Source organism: Cnephaeus nilssonii (assembly GCF_951640355.1).
Source record: "Cnephaeus nilssonii genome assembly, chromosome: 16".
In the NCBI taxonomy this organism is placed as follows: domain Eukaryota; kingdom Metazoa; phylum Chordata; class Mammalia; order Chiroptera; family Vespertilionidae; genus Cnephaeus; species Cnephaeus nilssonii.
This window is the reverse complement of record NC_137087.1, coordinates 37442598-37452366: the sequence shown is the minus strand read 5'-3', so window position 1 is coordinate 37452366 and position 9769 is coordinate 37442598.

Genomic DNA, 9769 nt, shown 5'->3' with positions numbered 1-9769 from the left:
GAAGTTTGAGGGAATTAGTACTCGAAGGAGTAACCCTTGACCAATGGAAATGGAAAGCTGGTGGCTATTCCTCTGTACTAGAGTTGTCTCAGACAATTCTGAGGCACATCCTCAGAGTATCTCCAGAAGGATGGAGGCCTAGTTGCCTACAGTGGGAACCAGCTCAATAATGCTGCCAATGTTATGGCTTTAAATACCATCTCCAAACTAATAACTCTCAAGTATATCTCCAGCCTGGACTATGTCCTGGAACTCCAAACTCCAATATCTATACTACTTCCTCAACATATCTTCCTGATGACTAACAGACATCTCAAGCTCAACATATTTTTTTAAAAAGCAAACCCTGATTCTTTCTCCCCCAACACATGTTTCTCTTAGATCTTCCTATCTTAGTCCAGGTAGCTCCATCTCCCCAAATACTCAGTTAAACCTTGGTGTCATCCTTGACTCTTCTCTTTTTCTGACACTTCACTACATTTTTATCAGAAAATCTTGATTGATTCTACTTTCAAGACATATCCATTCTCTGATTACCTTTTACCACTTCTGCTTCTACCAAGCTACAACCAGTTCTCACCTATCTTACTACAATAGCCTTCTGACTGGTCTTCCTGCTTCCGCCCTTGTCCTCTTGCAATCGATTTTCACCATAGTGGCCAAATCCTTTCAAAACTTCTGTCAAAAACGCCACTCCTCTGCTCAAGCTCACCTGTGGTTTCTCATCTTATTCAGAATAATCCAAAGTACTGCTTATGATCTACAAAGTTCTACATGATAGGGCCCTCACTACCTCACTCTGCTGCGGCCGCACTGCCTCTTTGCTATTCCTTAAACACACTAAGCATACTTCTGCCTCAGGGACTTTTAACACGCTGTTCCTTCTGCCTGAAAAGCACTTCTTGTAGATATCCCCACAGCTCCCTCTTCCTTCAGACCTCTGGTGCAGCTGTGAGTTTATCCGTAAAGCCTTTCTCGATCACCCTCTATAACATGGCAACTTCTAACCTTGTTTTATGTTTCTTCATGGCATTTATCACTGTGCAGTTTACATATTTACTTGTTTATATGTTATTGTTTAGCTTCTCCCACTGTAGAATTTTACCTCCTTCATGAGGAACTCCATGAAGTTTAGTTTTCTTTACTGGCCTATCCCTAGAACAATAATTGACACACTGTTAATATTCACTGTATGAATATTAGGTATTATTATTATTTATTTTTAGGTAATACGTTAGGTATTATTATACTCCTTGTTTATAGAAAAGATGATGTCTAAGGTGGCACAGGATGAGAACATGAGTCTTTTAACTCAGATCCCCTTGATGTCTTGTGGGAACTTGGCTGCTATGGTCGAGGCAAGAGCTCCAAGTTAAGTGGGAAGATTCAGACCCAGGTTTCCCAGCTCTCACAGGTCCCAGCTTTCATTGTTGAGGCCGGAAACTGCAAGTTACTGTGGTTAGGCCATGAATGCGTCTACCACACAGGAAGTCAGTTAACCATGGCAGTACCCAGAAAGCAAACTGACACAACATATTTCTTCCCGGGTTTGTGTCGGAGCAGTTTAATTCTATTACCATTGTTGAGTACACAAAGGAAAGGGTGAACGCTAGTCAGCTCTTTTCAGGTGCTCTTGTCAGAATTATAGCCCCTCGGTCAGAGAGCAGAAATTCTGACAATCAGCGTTGAGGATGAAATCCAATGTAAACCAAGGGGATTTAACACAGTTTAGTGGGGAGTTTAGGTTCTTCTAATTATGTGCTCTCTAAATGGTTAGTTAAAAATAATTACCTGAAAAATTACAACTGTGCACATAAAAAAAAGTTTGAGAAATTTGGTTCAGATTCTCAATGTTTAAAGAAGTTTTATTTTTTGTGTGATAATAGGTATGTTTGGTTTTGACTTTATATTAAAAAATTATTTTTCACTTAACTAGAAGCCAGGTAAATAAGTATCTGAGTTCTCCACTGTTGCATAAAAGCCACCCTCAAATGCTGTGTTTTAAAATGAGGATCTGTCCTCCTGTCCTGTAAGTAGGCTGGACAGGGCCTTGCTTGCTTCCTCTGGGCTCACTCATGCCACTGTATTCAGCTGGAGACTCAGCTGCACTCCTGACAGGGGCAGAAGACTTTGTCTCCAAAGGGCCAGATAGTAAGTATTTTAGGCTTCAATGGTCAAATGCTTTCTGTTGCAAATACTGAAGTCTGCCATTAAGCACAAAAGCAACCATGGACAAAAAGCAAACAAGTGTGTGAGTCTACATTCCAATAAAGCTTTGTTTGCGGACTCTAAAATTTGAATTTCATATAGTTTTCACAAGTCACTAAATATTATCTCTTTAAAAATATTTTCCAACCATTAAAATATTTAAAAACTTTCCTAGCCTAGAGGCTATATGAAATAAGCTGAGCTGAATTTGACCCACAGGCTGTAGCTTGCCAACCCTTACTTTACATCAAGCATGTCAAACTCGAGGCCTGAGGGCTGCATACGGCCCACAACGAATATTTTTGCAGCCCAGACAATATAACGGTATGTAAGAAACATTTTAATAAAAATTTCGTAACTTAATTTTTACAATATCCTGTTACACATAATTATTAATAACAAACTACAACGTTCGTTAATGACTGATTACTATAATCGTGTTGCATTCATGAATTTTCCCTTATGCGTCTTACATGCAGGCGCACCATTTCTCTCCATTAATAATAGCAGCGAATATTTTAGCAGCCGATTGCCACGTCATTAGTCTTGTACTGTCCCATTTGGTGTGCGCAACAGAAAATATTTCGCTTTCGGAGAACAAGAAAAATAGGTTTATTTGTGTTACGCTTATTAATTTGCACAGTTATTCAGTGTCTGGTAAGTTAATGTTCAAGAAAAAAGATTAATTTTTATTAAAATGTTCCATTATTTTATGTTAACAATTACTCATTTATTTCACCCCTTTGTATTCAGCATGTCTCTATCGAAATAAACCTATGTTTCTATGAAAATTTTGGGTTTATTTTGCGGCCAACATTAACTTAAACCTTGTTTATTTGGCCCGTGTTAGCCTTTGAGTTTGACATGCTTCCTTTACATAGTCCAGGATGGTCTCATCCATGTCTGGCAGTCGTTGCTGGCTGCTATCTTATGCATCTTGGTTCCTCTCTCCAATTCTCTAGGACAGTGGTCGGCAAACTCATTAGTCAACAGAGCGGCAAACCGCGACTCACGAGCCGCAGTTTGCCGACCACTGCTCTAGGAGGCTGGACCACCTTCCATTCATGACTGTGAGGCCTCAAATTCTTTAGGAGGCTGGACCATCTTCCATTCATGGCAGTTTCAGGGTAGCATTCCAAGTGAGGGGAAAGCAGAAACTGCAAGGACTCTTGAGGCCTAGACTCTGGACCACACTGCATCAACAGTGTTATGTTTCCTTGGTCAGAGTAAGCCACAAGTCCCGCCAAGACTCAAGGGATGAGAGAATAGACTTCATCTCTTGATGGGAGGAGCTGTAAAGTATTGGGGCTGTGATTTTCAATCTACCATGATGAGTAACTCTTAAGGGTTGAATTGTGTCTCTCCATAAGTTGGATCCTATCTCCAAATGAGGTCACATTCTGAGATACTGGGGTTAAGATTTCAACATATGAATTTTGGGGGAACATAATTCAACCCACGACAGCCAGTAAACCACCAGAAGCTAGGAGAGAGGCATGGGACAGACTCCCTCACAGCCCTCAGAAGGAACCAACCCCATCGGCATCCTGGTCTTGGGATTCTAGCCTCCAGAACTGTGAGAAAATAAATGTCTGCTGTTTAAGACACCCTGCCTGTGGTACTTTGTCATGGAAGCCCTAGGAAACTAATATAGTAATCATAAGTAAAAGGCACTTTTTCAAGATCTGAAAATGCAACTGGAAACCAAGAAGAAATTACAACTCATTGAAGATGTGAAGTTCACCACTCAGATGCCTCTATTTAAATCTGTTGACAGATAAAAGTATTCCAAAAGTCACGTTGAATGATTTTACATGTGTTAGTTACAAATACCAAGGGTTGGGAATCTTCACATTTCACACTTTTTCAAAATAGAAATCCCAGCAATAATGTTCTCGATCCTAATTTATATTCCTATACAAATATGAAAACAAATTGAAGCAAACCAACAGTCAAAAATGAAATATTTATGGATAAAAGGGGCATTTGATAACATCTAGTCTAACTTCACTTAATAGCTGAGAAAAATCAAGTTTAAGAAATGTCTGATTTATCGAACTCCAAGAAGTCAGAGTGCTAGGTCACTTACTGGGGCTCAGATTGTGTAAGTACTATATCTCTTTGTTCTTTTTTGTTGTTCTTTTCTCACTTTTTTAGTTTATAACCCCTTTGTACTATTTGAATATTTTACTACTTTATAATTAAGCAAAAACACTTAAAATGACTTTTTAAAAGTAAAGAAGTAATCGCAGTGAAACATGAAATGGAATGTCAACTTATATCTCTTTATTCTTAACCAAGTGCTCTTTCAGCCAGCCAGCTGGCTCCTCTCCTTCTTTTATCTCAGAAATGTCATACTGCATAATTCAATTTAGTGTTTATACACATATATCCTCATCTTTGTCCTGAAGGGTACGATTTATTATCTCAGTTTTAGAGATAAGAAAATGGGAACTCAAGATCTCTCAAGATAAACAATTTAAGTGGACAGAACTTGAACCCAAGTCTTCAGATTCCAAACTCGAACCACTTTCTACAATACTTCAGCTACCCCACCCCCTCACCTCCAATACAGAACAAGGGCATCTCAAAATTCAAAGCCAACTGGACCACAGAATTAGGGCAATCAGATCTTGCCTTAAGTTGTAAAACCAATATTCTACGTTCTTTTCTATGTAATTTCTCAAAATTCTGCCCTAAATATGGTGAGAGGGTATGGATTCTCATTTATGGCATAAAAGACCCAAAAGCATGAAGCATACCCCTTATGGGATGGAGTTTTCAAACACTGTTAACCTTTATCGTATTCTTGCCTTTTCTAAACTATGAGATGTTAACAGTGTGTTCACTCCTCAGTTAACCAGGGCACTCCCATCCTTGAGCACTGGGGCTATGATGACACTTTGTTAGCATTTTCTCATTTCTCAAACACAGCATGACAGACTTGGTTTAGTGAAGAGTGTGGGCTCAGGAACAGCAGACCTGACTTCAGACTCTGGCTCTGCCACTTGCTGAGTCAATGTCTAGTTACCTCATCTCTATGAGCCTCAGGGTCCCCATCTATAATGAGACAACTAGAAATACTGTCACTTACAGAGCATAGTGATTCTCAATTTTAGTCATCAGTATCGTTAATCTATAGCAAATCATTAATTGGAAGGCATGCTTAAACCACTTAAGCAATAGAGGACAGGGCATTGGACAGTGATAGCTGTTGGTGTTCATTCCTTCATCACAGTGTGCATCTCCTGGAGAATTTTTATTTTGGAAATTGTTAGCGTATTTTATCTCTGTTATCATTTAATGAATCATGTTCCCCTTTCTGTTTTGACTGCTAGGAAGGTCAGAGCCAAATTTGTGACTTAACCCTAGTGAGAATGTAGGACTAGAAGTCCTGTGGATCTTTGACCTAACTCTCCCTTTTTCTTGATTATCACTCTATTCACTTTGTATTTTTTCTCATCCTAGTTTTTATTTTCTATTGTATCAAATGACTTTTTATAAATCACTTTAAGTTTTTCATGGGACAAAGTCAGGTTATTGAGGTGTTTCAACTTGGAGTATAAACATGAAATGCTTTGATTTTTTTCAAATGCTACTCCCAAGTCCCAATTATACTCAATCAGTTCTTTCTTTATGCTTTAAAACAGCATCTTAGGTATATCCCATAACATTCTTTTCACTTTCAGTTGTTAAAATTTAGTCTAGTACAGTATAAAACTTCAATCCTATGAGGTTCAAAGCTCTATATCTTTTCTCTCTACTTGTCTGGGCTCTGGCTCCTTCACTGTGTTGGGTGGTGTATTAGTCAGAGTTCTCCAGGAAACAGAACCAAAAGTATATTATATCTATCTATAGATTAATTATAAGGAATTAATTCATGATTATGGAGACTGAGAAGTCCCAAGATCTGCATTCAGAAAGCAGGAAACCAAGGAGAGCCAAAGGGATAGTTCCAGTCCATGTCTGAAGGCCTGAGAACCAAGAGAGCCAGTTCCAATCTGAATCTGAGTCCAAAGACAGGAGAAGATCCATGTCCCAGCTCACAGACAATCAGACAGAGAGATCAAATTCTCTCTTACTGAGTCTTTTATTCTATTCAGGCCTTCAACAGATAGGATGAGGCCCACCCACATTGGGGAGGGCAATCTGCTTTATTCAGTCTAATGATTCAAGTCTTAATCTCATCCAGAAACATCCTCAAAGACACATCCAGAATCGTGTTTAACCAAATATCTGGGCACCCTGAGGCCAATTAAATTGACACATAAAATCAACCATCACAAGCCAGGAAAAGGGAAGGAGAAAGGACAAACTTGATTTTACTTAACTGGCTGAGGTCCTCCCTTGTTGCATTGCTAATTATCCAGCTCTTGCTTATCAATGTCCATGCCTCTGTGTGACAGATGTTCATGCAGCAGTTCTTTGGAGGCTCCTGAAGACCCCCTTCTGCTTCCCCTGTTTTATTACTTTCTGACTGGAAGACTTGGCTCCACCTCCACCTCTTCTATTCCTGGGCTCTCCTGCCACTCAGCTCTCACCAAGGGTGGGTGGCATATGCAGAATCCTCTTGTTGTTGGATATTTGCACAGGATAGGCAACCCTCTCAGGTGGGGTAACAGCAAGATGGCTCAAGCCCAGCTCCCTGCACTGTACTGTGTCCAGCTGTCCAATGGGAAACTCAAGCTCATTGCTTGGGTAAATGGTAGGCATGCAGTTGCTCCAAGTGGTAAATCATCTCTGCACCCTCCACATCTCTCCACTTCTCTTTGATGCAGAAGCAGAAGAGCTGTCTACTGTGATTATCCAACTGGGGGGAGGGGATGCCAGTCTCTTTGTAATGCTGGAAGGCCTGCTCTTTATGCTCAATTCTCTTGGCACCCCTCCTTACTTGGCTTCAGTGAGAAGTACCCCCTTAATCTCATCCAGGAAACTGCGGAAGGAGCCATGGCTGATGTTACTCCCTTAGACTTCAATTCCATTCCCAGTCTTTTCCATAGAGGACAATGTCCTCAACAGGGTGACACCATCTCCTAGGGTGACTTTGGAAATATGTGGAGCTGTTACTGGCTACCACAGTGAATGGGAGATGGCACTGACATTTAAAGGGTGAGGCCAGGGATTCCAGACTTCCAGCAATGCATGGGACAATGCCATACCAAGAACTGACTCACATATCACACATCTCTCTGGGGCCCTCCAAAACATTTTGTAATTATCTAAGCCTAGAAATACATTGTATTTTTGTATGGCTTTCCTAGACATTAATTTTCCAGAAATATAACTACCATGTAAATCAAGGGAAGATTATACAGTACTGGTATCTTTAGCAAATTTACCAAGAACTGTTGACCATTTTGGACAATCACATCACTGATGACAAACTGGTTGTGCTGTTTAAGTTGCCAATATATGGATCTGCATTTTATTTGTTCCACAGAGATTAAGGCTATATATACAAATTTACGTATTTATTCCTTATGTCAATATATTAAGTATAAAGACAAAGTGTCAATGATATTTAACTCTATATGAAGTTACTTTTAAAAGAAAATCCAAGCTTATTCATTTTAAGTAGGCCCAAATAATCATAGACTTCATTATATCTTCTAATGTTGTTGTGCCTTAGAAAACACCTACTAAAACACATGTTATTTTAATTATAAATTACATCCCTTTTATATTATTTCTATCAAGTTAGGGCATTATATTGGTTTGGGTGATTATATGCCTATATAAGTTATATTATCTATCAAATATGTTTTATGATGGCAAATTAGCATTGAACAATATTTGTTGTTAAAAGGAGGCATGCAGTGGGATGGAGTTGATAGTCATCCACACAGACTGAGGAGGTAGGATGAGGGTGATGGTAAGGGGGCTTCCGCAGGGCTAGTTCTACCATCTCTTCCCTGTGTCAAGGTTTTGGCCCTATTCTTATTATGTGTGGCTGTCCTCCTTGTTTTTTAGCCATAGTCCCTAGACAACCAATCTATGGCAAGAAGAAAAGTGCCACTCAACATCTTGTGAGATAAATTAATTAAATTAGATAAATTAATTAAAGGGATAAATTAATAATATTTACTATTAGTTACTTAGGGGCAATTTCTGGATATTGAGAATATGGGATAGGGAACTGCTCTGTATCTTCCTTCTCACACATTCTAGCTCTATTCCTATTTTGTTTCAATATTTCACTGTGTAATATACTGGTCACTATGCCTAACATTACTTAGTTTGGCCCAGGTACATTTAGTTCAATTCAGTTCAAATCAATTCACCTCATTTTGCTTCACTTCAATTCATTCAATTCAGTTTCAGTTCATTTGGAATCAGCATAATTCAAATTCTGAGAAGTCTCAGAACTTCTGAGGTAGGCCTCAATTTCCTCTTCTGTGAAAATATGAGGTTTCACTAAATAGATGTCAGAGATGACATAATTGTGTGAGCATGCTGCCACTCTTTATTCTGGTGCCATGCAGACATGGCTAATCAATTATGGTATTTTTTTCTTGCTAAGTCTTGATCTACCCTGAGACTATTTTTCAAAACAACACTTCAGATTAGTCATGATCAATTAACTGGAGTTGTCCCAGGAGAAGTAGCTCAAAGGGCACTGGACAAAGAGTCTTGGCCCAACTCTTGATGGTCAGATAATGGGTATGTAACTTTGAGCAAATCACTTAACCTCATTGGATCTTCGTCTCTTTTTCTGTCAAAAAGGGAATAAGAAAAGATCATTCAAGATAACAGACGTCAGACTTTACAAATGGTATTGGGCTTGACAAACCTAAATAGTTCTCACTATGATGGTCTCCACAGCATTCTGAGATTGACTGCATGAGCCCACAGAGGGTAAGCAGGCTCCCAATCTGGGACATTTGTTGCCACTGAGGCTAGAGCCCATTTTCTCTCTGTAACTGGACTCTTGGGTGGCAAGTCTGCCCATAAGACAGGTATTTATTTGAAAGCACAAACTGTAAGGTCAATAGACCTGGGTTTGAACCCCAGATCTCTTCCTTCCTACCTGTGTGAACAAACTGCTTTAACCCACCCAGTTTAGTTTTTTCATTTGCAAAATTGTGAAAACAACTGTATCTGTATTAGAGGGTTTCTGTGAAATTTCAGTGAGCTAATTAAACATTTATCCCAGGGGGCGTGGCCTATGGTGAATGCTCAATGAATCGTCATAAGTAGGTTGGGTTGAGGGAAAAGTCTCATCCCAGTTCAGAATTTGTCCTAGGTGGAAAGTTTCACACCTTAGATAGCTCTTCTGAAAGGCTTAAAAAACCTTTTAAAATCAATTTCATGAGCCATGAACTTAAAAATATAAGCTTCCCTGCCTTTCTGACTTCAACTCCCCTTACACACACACACACACACACACACACACACACACACACACACACACGTAGTAAAATGGAGTGTACCTTTGACCTGCATTATAGCCTGTCTCCCTGCCCCTCACTGTGCCCGAAATGGATGCTGTTCATTTTGAAGATTTTCTGTAGATTCCAGAAGGACTCAGTAAAAATGAATTTTTTAAAATGCCATGAAGGAA